We start from the raw sequence: 12,184 nt of genomic DNA on the forward strand, positions 1-12,184 counted from the left end.
CGAGTTCAGTTGTGTGAGATGTTCCATGAAATCTTCTTGTGGTACTTTCTGCAGCATAAGGCCGATGACTTCAAGCATATTTCGTTGTGAAGCTGCCAAATGAAGGACTGTTCCAAGAGAAGTGAGTTTTTGCTTCATGATTACACTGCACTCCTCTGGAGACATGTGGTTTATAATGACCTTGATTGCATCAAAATTGCGATTTAAAATGGCGTCACCCAGCGGGTTAAGGTTTTTATTTGACACCCGTGTTAACAATTTCATCTTTTCCGGTTTTGCTTTCAGCTTTTTTAAAGCATATTCTATGATATTTGTCTGATTAGCTTGAGCTGCTATGGGTCGGATACTTTGTTCATCTGGGTCTAGCAAACATCGTAGAGCACAGCTGCGGTTTTCTACTAAGCATTGTAAGAGATATATCCTTTTATAGCAGCATACTGCATAGCGCCCCATTTTAAAAGGCATTTCTCTGTAAGATAATTCAACAGTCTGTCTTCAGATACACTCCTCAAGAAAGTTCTTAATAGAGCCAAGTTTATCTTTATTTCTCCTTTTGAGTGTACATAAACTTGTAGAAGTGACTCTAGCTGCTCCATCATTGGTCTGCAAGAGAATTATTACTAAGTATAATTATGTATAATTATGTGTAAATATATACATATATATAACTTATTTTTATATCATACATACGCAGGTATATATTTAATATTATATATACAGACATACATATATAATAACATATATAATATTATATATGTATTTATTATATGTATTTATTATATATTTGGTTAAAATGGTCTGTATATATAGATTAATATCGTCCAATTAGGAGGCTCATATCAATATAAAAACCACGTCGACAGGCTCTGAAAAATTAGGTTTCCATGGAGCCTCCTAATTTTAGCAATTATTATAGTGCTTGACAGACCTACAGAAGTATTTTAAACATGATTTGCATAGGTGCCTCTTTTCCATATGGGATCTTAGAAACCATGGTTAAATCGGGTGTCTAACATTTCGAGTTATCTACACTAGCAGAAGAAGAAAATTTTCGCAGCAATTTTTCCAAAAAAACTTTGACTCTCGCTTAATTACAGCAGATTTTATGGTCAATAAACTGAATGCATGTTCACCAGCAGTGCTAAACATAGTTCCGAAAAAACCGGTGTTAAAGCTTGAGAAACGAGAACCAATGCACAATTTTGTTTAAATTTCAAAAACATCATAGCAACCCATATCAACAAATTGTGATATTTATCTAGATTTCTGTATTTACATAGAAAAAACTATGCTGAATTTGAATATCTAAACAGGATTCAGCTGGCTGTCATGGGAATAGTTGTATATCTATCACAAAATGTGTTAATTATTCCTAATTTTGCAGATATTGGTGTGTAATCGTGTTTTGAGGTCTTATGTTGCCCAACGATGTCTACCGCAATGGCAAGACACTACTAGGAGTCAAGATGAGTCATGCTATTGCAATGGTGTTAATGCTATCAGATTAACAGTATAGGATTCACGGCTTTATTGGCTGCTCAGTGCTGTTCGCATATAAGCTACACGGCAACTCACAGACGCTATTATTCCACGGAGTTGTAACCAGGTATGTACCAGCACGTTATTTAACATGGCATCATAGACAGGATACTGTGTTGTTACATAAATCAATTGAGGGGTGTTATTATACTGTGTTCTATTATATCATTGAGGGTTGGTAATATTAATTAATAACGTTATTGTGTTCGGGTAGGTGATTGTTGTTTATAGGTTTGTGTTGTCATGTTGTATTGGTAGTGGAGTAGCATTTTCGTAGCAGTGCTATAGGTGTTATAGCTAAGTTTGGTGAAAGTGGTTGTTGTTATAGTTGTGTGTGAATATGGCTGCTAGACAGCTTGATGTTAGTGCCTTCCCTAAGTTGAGTCTAGATAGTGGAAATGTCTCTAGTTCTTGGCTTAGTGAGTTTGAGGTTGTGTGTGAGCTTACTTCATTTTGTATGGATAATACTGAAGGTGGTGTTCCACTCTTTGCAGGAAGGACTAAGCTTTTAGCTTTACTAAGCGCTATTAGTAGCAAAGGATTGGAATTACTGAAGAGCTTAGGGTTTGATATTGCGAGCCAGGCAGCAGATGCTTATCAGACTGGTTTAAATCTTTTGAGAGGTCATTATTAGAGAGAGAAGAGTGTTTTTGGGAGAACGATGAAATTTGTTACGGTTTCACAGGCTTTGGGAGAAAAAGAGAGAAAGCACTTGTTGAGAGTGAAAAAGTTGAGTAAAGATATGGCCTTTGGTGATGGTAATGATGATTTGAGGTAGCGCTTTTGTGTAGCTTTAGCAGTGAATAGTTTGCGTGATTCCTTAACCCTTTCGCAGGCAAGTTTTTTGGGCTATTTGAGACCCCCTGGGCAGATTAATTTTTTCCAAATTGATTTTTAAAAAGTCCTTGATACACTTTTATTTATGATATTGTATATGTGTATTATGTTTTTATTATACAGGTAAATACAAATAAACATTTATAAGCCAAATTCTTATATAAGTGTTTCTCTAGCTATAGTAATTTTGGAAGCATTTGCCCTTGCAGAGGCCTACACCACAGTTTTGACATCATGTGCTTATTATTGTTCCTCTATAGCTTTGCCTTTGCCTATGCCCTATAGCCTTAGGAGGACGCCATCACAGTAAAAGAAAGTTGTTGCACTCTGGGATAATATTCAGAAAACAGTAACAGAAGCATAAACAAACTACAAACAAAAATCTCCATTTTATTCAAATACGCTTTTATTTCAGATTTTTCGTTGGTTTAGAAAACGATCGTTTTTTTATCAAAACGGCTAATTTTTGGTAGCTAACAGAGACCATTATAGTTTGGTTTACTATTAGTAAAAAAAATTAAATAAAAAAACACAACAAGCTAACCAGAAATCAATTTATAAAAAATGTTTGCGTGGCGACATAATAGTCGCTCTGCCCATTGGCGTCAGTTTTGCAAAACGACAATAATGTCGCTATGCCTGCAAAAGGGTTAACTTAATTTGGGAACAATTATTTAACAAATTGAAAGCTAGACAATTAGCTAGGAAATCAGAATCTATTATCACCGGTGCTTAGAGAGATATCGAGGCAGAAGTTGACAATGTGAGAGTAGAGAGTGAGTCTAGTGACAGTAATTCTGTTGCACCCATTTGCCGAGCTTCTAGGAAGAGTGGGAAGTCTTGTGGTGAGATTTCTAATTTTAGTCTGTCTAGAAGAGATAGTTTAGGTAGTAATAGGTCTGACACCTTTTTACCTGGGTGGAGAGGTAGGCAAAGTTATAAAAGGTCATTACCTAAGCGATGTAATTCTGCTAGAAGTATTATCTGCTTTGCTTGTAACAGGGAAGGACATAATGTTAGGGATTGGTCGAGTGCTAGGCGCTATGTTTGTTCAAAGAAAGGTCAAATTTCTAAGGATTGTCCTTGCAACAAGTAAAGTGATAGACATGAGTCTAGACCTGACTGTAAGAGAAATGCTAGTAGTAGTAGTAGTAGCGAAAGCCCATTAGGAGATAGGTACAAGTCTGGTAGACAAAGTGGGAGTTTTAGAAAGAGTCCACATAAAGTCAGATTCATGAAGAGCAATAAAGATGGGCTATGTAGTGGTGCCATTAAAAGAGTTTTAAAAGTAAATGGGAAAATTATTGAGTTTACATTCAATACAGGAGCAGAAGTCGTTACGGTAACAGAAGAGACTTGGAAAATACTTGGTCTGATTTGGAGTAAACCTGAACGTAGTTTATGTAGCACAGATGAATCTTCTCTATTTGTAGCTGGAGTTTGTACAGCTGAAATCAGAATCCCTTTTAGGTCTGTCGACACTCCCGTGTATGTTTCAGCAGGTTCTAGGAAAAATCTTCTAGGATTACATAAGTTACATCAACTGAACTTGCTTGACATTAATAGTATGTGCAGAGATGATTTTGGCCATATAAAGGAGTTTCATGACATTTTTCAGGGTTTAGACACAAGTCTTGGTACTTTTAAAACTAACCCGAAGGAAAATATGGAACCCAAGTGTTATTTACACTCAGACCGATTGCGGCTAGTCTAAAGGATCAAGTTGAAAGAAAATTAGAAATATTGTCAGCTAGTGGATCAATTTATTGATCTAGTGCTAGTAATGCCCGTGTAGTAAAGAACAGTGGGAAAGTCCAGAAAGTCTCTTTATTGAACAAAGTTAATGGGTTTTTACACAAAATAGAAAGCGACAACCTTTTGAATAAGAACAAATTTGAAAAGAAAAAATATTAGATTAAGGAGAGAGGTTACAGCGCAGGTTTGAGGAGCAGATGGGAAAGTTAGAGAAGGAAGAAATGAGGTTGACTCACTAGTATGAGAGCTCTGTTGTCCTCCAATGCGTCTTAACTGAAATGGCCAAGGTAAAAGCTCGTTTGTCTGCTAGATTTGCAAAGGTTAGGCCTGCGGTAGACAGCGTTTCTGCTGGTGCCTATGCTTAAGCAAAAAGGGCTGCTGAACCCTTGTAATCCAAGCCTGGAGGGCAATTCCAGGGAGGAAAGCTTGAGTGTGGAGAAGGCCAGGGTGGAAACTGTAGGTTTTGCTAAAAACTCCCTAGTCAAAAAGAGTCCAAGACCCTTGACCTAGCTGCACAGGAAGAGTCATTGACAAGCAAAGGAGATGACAGATTATTTGGAATAGAAGGAAATTTGCAGTTTTAATTTTAGAAGTTTGTAACTTTATTGGTTTGGATTTGATAATATTGGAAATGATAATATATAAAATTAGGATCTTCTGGGGTGGCCTCTTTCTAGGAGAGGGGCATGTTGTGTAATTGTGTTTTGAGGTCTTATATAGCCTAACGGTGTCTACGGCAATGGTGAGACGCTACAAGGAGTCAAGATGAGTGATGGTATCGCAATGGTGTTAAAACTATCAGATTAACAGTATAGGATTCTCGGCTTTATTGGCTTCTCAGCACTATTGGCCTATAAGCTACTATGCGGCAACTCATGCGCACGCTTATTCTACGGAGTTGCAACCAGGTATGTACCTGCACATTATTTAACAGATATTAAAAACGGCTTGGCAGTATTGTTGATTTTGAGCACAGCCATAGAATCACTAACATAATCTTTGGGAAAGAATAATAATAGTATATCGCACACCATCGGAAACTATAAACTTCGATCTTATAAAATCGAATAATTGATCTTATAATTAAATCTTATCATAATCTTATAAAATCTTATGAAATTGAACAATTAATCTTATTATTAAGCCTTATAATAATCTTATAAAAATCTTTGAGAACATAACAGTAACATATCGCACAGCATCGAAAACTATAAACTTCGATCTTGTAAAATTGAATAGTTAATCTTATAATTAAATCTTATAATAATCTTATAAGAATTTTTAAGAAAATATCATCATCACTCTCTTCACTGTCACTGCTTTCGACATCATGCAGTTGTAATACAAAAGTGCTCATTAAAAGTGTTCAAAATGTCAGAGTTAACTTTAAAATCGATATACAAGAATCGATTACTTTTACCGGATGCCATTTTTAGATACTTCCTGTTTAGCGTAGCAGCGGTTTAAATGAGGTTTTTTCGAGGGATGGAGATTTCTATTGGCTAAACTGACATTAGATTAAAAAAGATCACTGTTTGATTCGGCCGGGTGCACGTGTTTAAAAAATTGTTAACAATATTAGAAATTCAATTAGTGCAACTTCAAAGTCATATGGCGGATTAAAGTGCTATGGCGGATTAGAGTGTCCCGGGTTTGCTAACTGAATTGATAAACCGAGTCATATTTGCAAACTCGAGTTTTTAAATATAACTCGGTTTATCAACTCGGCTGGCAAACCCGAGACACTCTAATTCGCCATAAGTTCTAGTTTTACAGTACATACATACATAGTTTAATTTCTATTAGCTAACGGGTGCCTTTTGGTGTACCATTGTTAATATAACCAGACCTACAGTTATGCTACCGTAATACCAATATGTTGCACCTAATTTTTACAAACTCGTGTTTGTAAATAAAACTTGGCTTATCAACTCGGGTTGCAACCCCGGGGCACTATAAGGCTCCATAAATTTGGATAACTCAATTTCATGACTTGCGACTTAACTATGGTTTCTGAGATCGCGATCCCTCTATGAAAATATCCATGTTTATATATAGGAACGACAAGACAACTCCAAAAAAGATGTGATTTTTGTTAATAAATAATAAACTTTAGAAGGCTCTTGTATATGGAGCTGAGAGGCATATATCAATTTCAATATAGTTAAACCCATTTTGATTGGTTTGTTGAAAAAAAAGAAATAAAGTTTGGTTGTAACAACACACAATACATTACATCTTACTTTTTGACCCTCTTTATGGCTTTCAAGACTTTTGTTTAAGCACTCCACATTCTTTTGCAATATTTTTAACTGATCTGCCATTTTTGTGAAGATGCAAAGGATTGCACACATTAGTTCTAACCAATATTTAGCCATCGCTGTTGTGAAACTTGGAATAAATCCATGCCCAGCAGCTCAGATTTTATTCCACCATTTGCTCTTAACCAAAATAAATATTGTAAATATAAATTTTTTTGACACTTTCCATCCAAGTCCACCGCCTAAAATATGGTCTGTAAAGTGAAGAGTTTAATTCTTCAAATTAGATGTGAAGCTCCGCAGAAAGTGATTGAGCAATAGTGTTTGGGGATAGCCTGCAAAAATCTCTTTATTTGAAAGGTGTGCGATAAGAAACTACTAGTTGTTTTATAAATCTCATCCGTAGGGCAAACTTTTGTCAATGAAGTCAACTTTTTTTACATGCCATTATGACATTAAAACACAAAAATACCATGTATGAGCAGAGTAGACACATTAATAGCCAAGTTATAAGGTCAATAAATTGTCAATTTTTATTTTTCCGGTCAATTTTTATATTTTGAAGTCAATTTTCACTTTTTATGCATTTTGGGAATTTGGAATGTCCCCTTACTAAGGTATTTGCTATTTGCTATAAAGCTGCTCCCCTTTCCTACTGGGCAATTTAGTGGTTTTTCCCTCTTGCTTTATTTGTGATGTATAGGATGAGTCAGCATGGCATGATGAAACCTGTTCAAGCCACTGGTTGGTACATATTTATAGCATGCACTGCCCAATTACATGACTAGTATTCATTCAATTTTACACTAACAAAGATGTCAAAAGCTAAGCAACCAGCTCATAGGAAGGCTCTTCAGATTATTAGAGAGTTTCCTACCGAGTTCACCGAGATAAGCAATGAGCTGAATTGTAAACTTTACAGTTGTGTGGTAAAGTCTTCTGAACTATTTTTTATGGAAAGCCATTAGAAAACTGTCAAACACAAGAAACAAGTGGAACAGTCAAAGCAGTCAAATCAAAAGTTGTTACCAACAGCAGTTTCAGGCTTTTCTGATGAAGTAACAAGTACTTTCTTGTTTGCGAATATATCCCTGTACAAGCTACATAATAAAGCTCTGCGTAAGTTATATGAAAACATTGATCACAGTCTCCCTTCAGTAACAACATGTGGAAACTAAGTTGGTGAATTAGCTAGTGCAGATGCAGAGAAACTAAAAGAATGTTTTTGTGGAAAAAAGATCTTCATGGTAGTTGATAAAAGTGACATCAGGAAAGCAGTATGTGAATATCCTTGTGAGTCTTCCAAATCAACCAAAAGTTACATTTATGTTCAATTGCCACTTTCTTCAATGCTCAGCAAATAGTCAATTGATATGCCGTGCAGTGGATGATGCTATTCCATCCCTACGTATTGACAGGAAAAAAATTTTTGCTTGTTCTTATCAGATGCAGCCCGATACATGCAAGCTGCAGGCAAAACACTCAAGCAGCTGTATCCACGCACCTTTCATGTCACTTGTATGGCACGCCTGCTGCATAATGGTGCTAAGTGCTAAGTTTGAGCCCAGTTCATGGCTGTTGATGAACTCATTACAATAGTCAAAGCTGCTACTTTGACAAAATGAAACAAGAACAGCTCTTTTTCGGAAATTGGTAGTCTTCTTGAGCTCATTGTTACGAGATGGATAAGTTGATTGGATGCAGCACACTATTATGCATAGAGATTTCCACAAGTAGTCCCCATCATGGAGAGCTTTGATGCCAGTGGAATTATAGTTGAGAGAGCTCAAGCATCCAGCATTAGCTCAACAGCTGTTGGAGATACAGCTCCAATATGCATGACTAGCTAATCTATTCACAAAATGGCGAGCTCAGAATACACTGTCACTCAAGCTTACCAAGACGCAAAAGCCTTGAATTTCGGTGACGACAAATGTAAGATAGGAGAATAAATTGCCAAGCAGCTGCGAGAAACTGACATTGTCAGCATAATGCCTATGTCAAGGGAAGATATATCTCTGTTACTATACAGCCTGTTAAAAACTGTCAACCCACATTAACATCTGTAGAGAAGAGCTTTTCCATGCTAGAAAAGCTTCTGGCCAAAGTCAACAATTTCAACAGTAATTAGAAAGCATTTCTAATTACTTGACAGTATTTTACCATGCATCCAATATGTAGCTACATAGATTGATGTTATGTTTTATAACTACCCTTTGACAGCTCGACTTGGTAATTAATTAGAAAACCATGTATTTTTGATTTAAAGTCAATAAAGTCAATTTCCCAAAATAACAAAGTCATTTTTTCGGACTTGAAGTCAATAAAGAGTTTGCCCTATTCATCATTATACATGATATAAAATCGTATTGATAACCAAATATTAAAACCAACAAGAGTACTCTTGAGGCGACGGCAAAGTTACATTAGTAAGATAGGCAGCATAACTTCTAATCACACCCTTAAAGACGTGGAAAAACGACCATCAGTTACACTTCAAAGTAAGGGAGGAAATAGCTGTAACGGTATCGATCGATAAAATCTAAAAAAGAGAATGAAAAGAGATGATCAATAAAACCATGTCAGCCAAGGCAGAGACGTGAAAAATTAAAAAAATAATTGCTCACAACGGCGATCAAAGAAAGAATTTGTACATTGACAATCACTTGAAAACCTCCACTGGCTTTTCAAAAGTCCTGTTTGATTCCAAAAAATATGGTAGGTTGTATCGGATAAAGTTTTGTTTTGGTTTGTATGCTCTGTGCAAATTACTGTTACCAGTTGAGTCAAATTTCTTTAGCGAATCAACATTGTTTCCGTTATTAAATTACCGGTAGTTTCAAATTTAGGTAAAAGTAAATGACCTCGTCTATGTTAACTTCAGCATCTTGCAGTATGCCAAACGACTCATTCTGGAATTCTAATAAAACTTCTAGAAAAGGTGAGTAAAATAGGGAACTTTCTTTTTCGTCATATTCCTTTCTATAGTACTATTGGTTTTGCAATTACAATTGTGTATACTCATAGGTGCGTGCGTGTGAGCTTGTGAGCGCATGTATCTGTTTGTTGAGGTATGTATAATATCTGATAGATATGAACTGCCTTTAAATAACCTTTTTGCCAACTTCTTAATTTTTTGAACAATTTTGGAATGAGTACAAAAATGCTTTTTTTTGCCCATTTTGCTCTCTACATCAATCCGCTTTTGTGAATACCGAGTTGTGAACGTTTGATGGTAGAAAAATTTAGACAACCGCCGAGTGCTTTCTAAAATTCCTGCATCACAGCGCCTGTACGCCAGGTCTGTCCAGGTCAAGTTTGATCTGATTCTGTTTACGTATTTTGTTTTAAGGGATGTTCTCGATATATGCCTTTTGTGTCATATGAATATCTTCATATGCCTGTTGTATTCACACTACTCTTATGTTTTCTTTAGATGTCGTTTCCACCATTGCGCACTGACTGTAATACAAGTAATCTAATTCTTCTGATAAGACTTGAGATAAAAAACTTGAGATAATATTAAACCTAAAGATTATTAGTAAACTTGCGCTAATGCTCCCGACAAAATTAGGCGAATTTCGTTAAAAAAGGAGACAATTTTAGAAAAATTTTTGACAGAAAAAAAGTTAGGCCAATTTTCTGAAACTTATAGGTCAAGGTTGCAATAGGGTCACGAGATGTGGGCTTTAAAGCGTCAAGGCTACTACAAAGGAATCTTGACCATTAGACAACTAAAAGAGTTTAGACTAAATCTTAAAAACCCTGAGAAGGTGTTAGACACCCACCTTCACCAATAGTACAAGCGTGTAATTCACTTATTTAGTAGAGCCTCTTAAGAATCTTTGCAGTCTTTTCTTGACTGCCACACCAGCAAAGTGAGATTTGAGGAGCATATGCTGATAATCTGATTGAAACTAGACTAATTTCCATTCGAATGGGATGAGATCACCCACAAAAACCCCTACTGGTTTTGAGGCTCCATCATCAACTGCCCCTTCTATTCTAATAAAGTGGGAGAATGAGAGAGAGAGAGAGTGAGTGAGTGAGAGGGAGAGAGAGAGAGAGAGGGAGAGAGAGAGAGAGAGAGAGAGAGAGAGAGAGAGAGAGAGTGAGAGGGAGAGTGAGAGGGAGAGAGAGAGTGAGAGGGAGAGGGAGAGAGAGAGCGAGAGAGAAAAAGAGAGAGATAGAGAGAGAGAGAGAGAGAGAGTGAGTGAGAGGGAGAGAGAGAGAGAGAGAGGGAGAGAGAGAGAGAGAGAGAGAGAGAGAGAGAGAGAGAGAGAGAGAGTGAGAGGGAGAGAGAGAGAGCAAGAGAGAAAAAGAGAGAGATAGAGTGAGAGGGAGAGAGAGAGAGAGAGAGAGAGAGAGAGAGAGAGAGAGAGAGAGAGAGAGAGAGAGAGAGAGAGAGAGAGAGAGAGAGAGAGAGAGAGAGAGAGAGAGAGAGAGAGAGAGTGAGAGGGAGAGAGAGAGCAAGAGAGAAAAAGAGAGAGATAGAGTGAGAGGGAGAGCAAGAGAGAAAAAGAGAGAGCTTTTAAAAGGATGTTTTATAGCATCAAACTAGAAGGCAATTGAATTTTAGAGAGTCGCTCTATGTATATCCTTAAAACTTGATCTATACATAATTTAGATCTCTGAGTGCATTTCCTTAAATTACTGATTGAGTGTGATTAACATTTTACAGTGTTTGTTGTCGTAAGCTTGAACAATAAACCATAAACTACAACTTGCCACACATTAAGGGTTCACAAACACTAAGAAACTAAACAAAATATGTAACCTTGTTCTATTTCAACTCAGACATGGTTAGCGACATCTGCTGTTCATAATATCAAAGTGGCTAAAAATGAACTGCAGTTGCTAAATTTTACAATACTATTTTATCACTATATTGATTAACTATTGTAGATACTAGTATATTGTATTAGTATATTGTATTATTATTATTATATCTATAAATTGCATAGATGACAGGAGTGTCTAAAGTGTCCAGTTTATTTTCAAAACTACTTTTCACAAATACCTAGTAGGGGAAGGCGAGGTAATTTGTGCCACCGGGTAATTTGTGCCAGGGCACTTTTTGGAAAAACAATTGTATGTACAGTGTTGTTTTTTCTCTCACATAACAAGCATTGGATAGTGACCATATTGTTTCCTGTTTTTTTCTTCAAAGCACATGGTAAGTAATTTATTCTAACTTTAGTCATTTTCTTAGTAAAAAGTATTTTTGATGCATGATATTTAGGAATAATTTTTTTGAAGAATGAACTGCAAAAGTTACACTAAACCATTTATTCCTTTTTAATATGTTTGTTGGGTATAATGACATCATTGTGTAAACTTATTCTATGTAATACTTTTTTATAATTTCAGTTTTTGTTCAAAATGGAGGTTCGGGTTAATTTGAGCCACTGACACTGGGGTAAATTGTGCCGGCACAACTTACACCGTGCTTTTACTGCAACATATAACTTTATATAAAATTTTGTTTATATATGGATTTTACTGGTGAACTTCTATTATTTTAGCTCACTCCCACTGCTATAGCAAAAATGACACAAAATTACAAAAGAAAGACAATGTGTGTTGACAATATCGGTGATAGGGCAACTAGAAAAGGCTGTTAATGGACTACATGGACGCCTCTTCATGAACTAGAATTGGTTCATGAAGAGGTGTCCAGTATCAGAAATGCTGCCAAAGCGTATGGTCTAAACAGAATGACATTGGCTGGGTATATCACTAATAATATGCAAAAAGGCTACAAGGGAACTACTGTTGCTCACAGGGTTTTT

Source organism: Watersipora subatra, chromosome 4 (genome assembly GCF_963576615.1).
Source record: "Watersipora subatra chromosome 4, tzWatSuba1.1, whole genome shotgun sequence".
NCBI lineage: Eukaryota > Metazoa > Bryozoa > Gymnolaemata > Cheilostomatida > Watersiporidae > Watersipora > Watersipora subatra.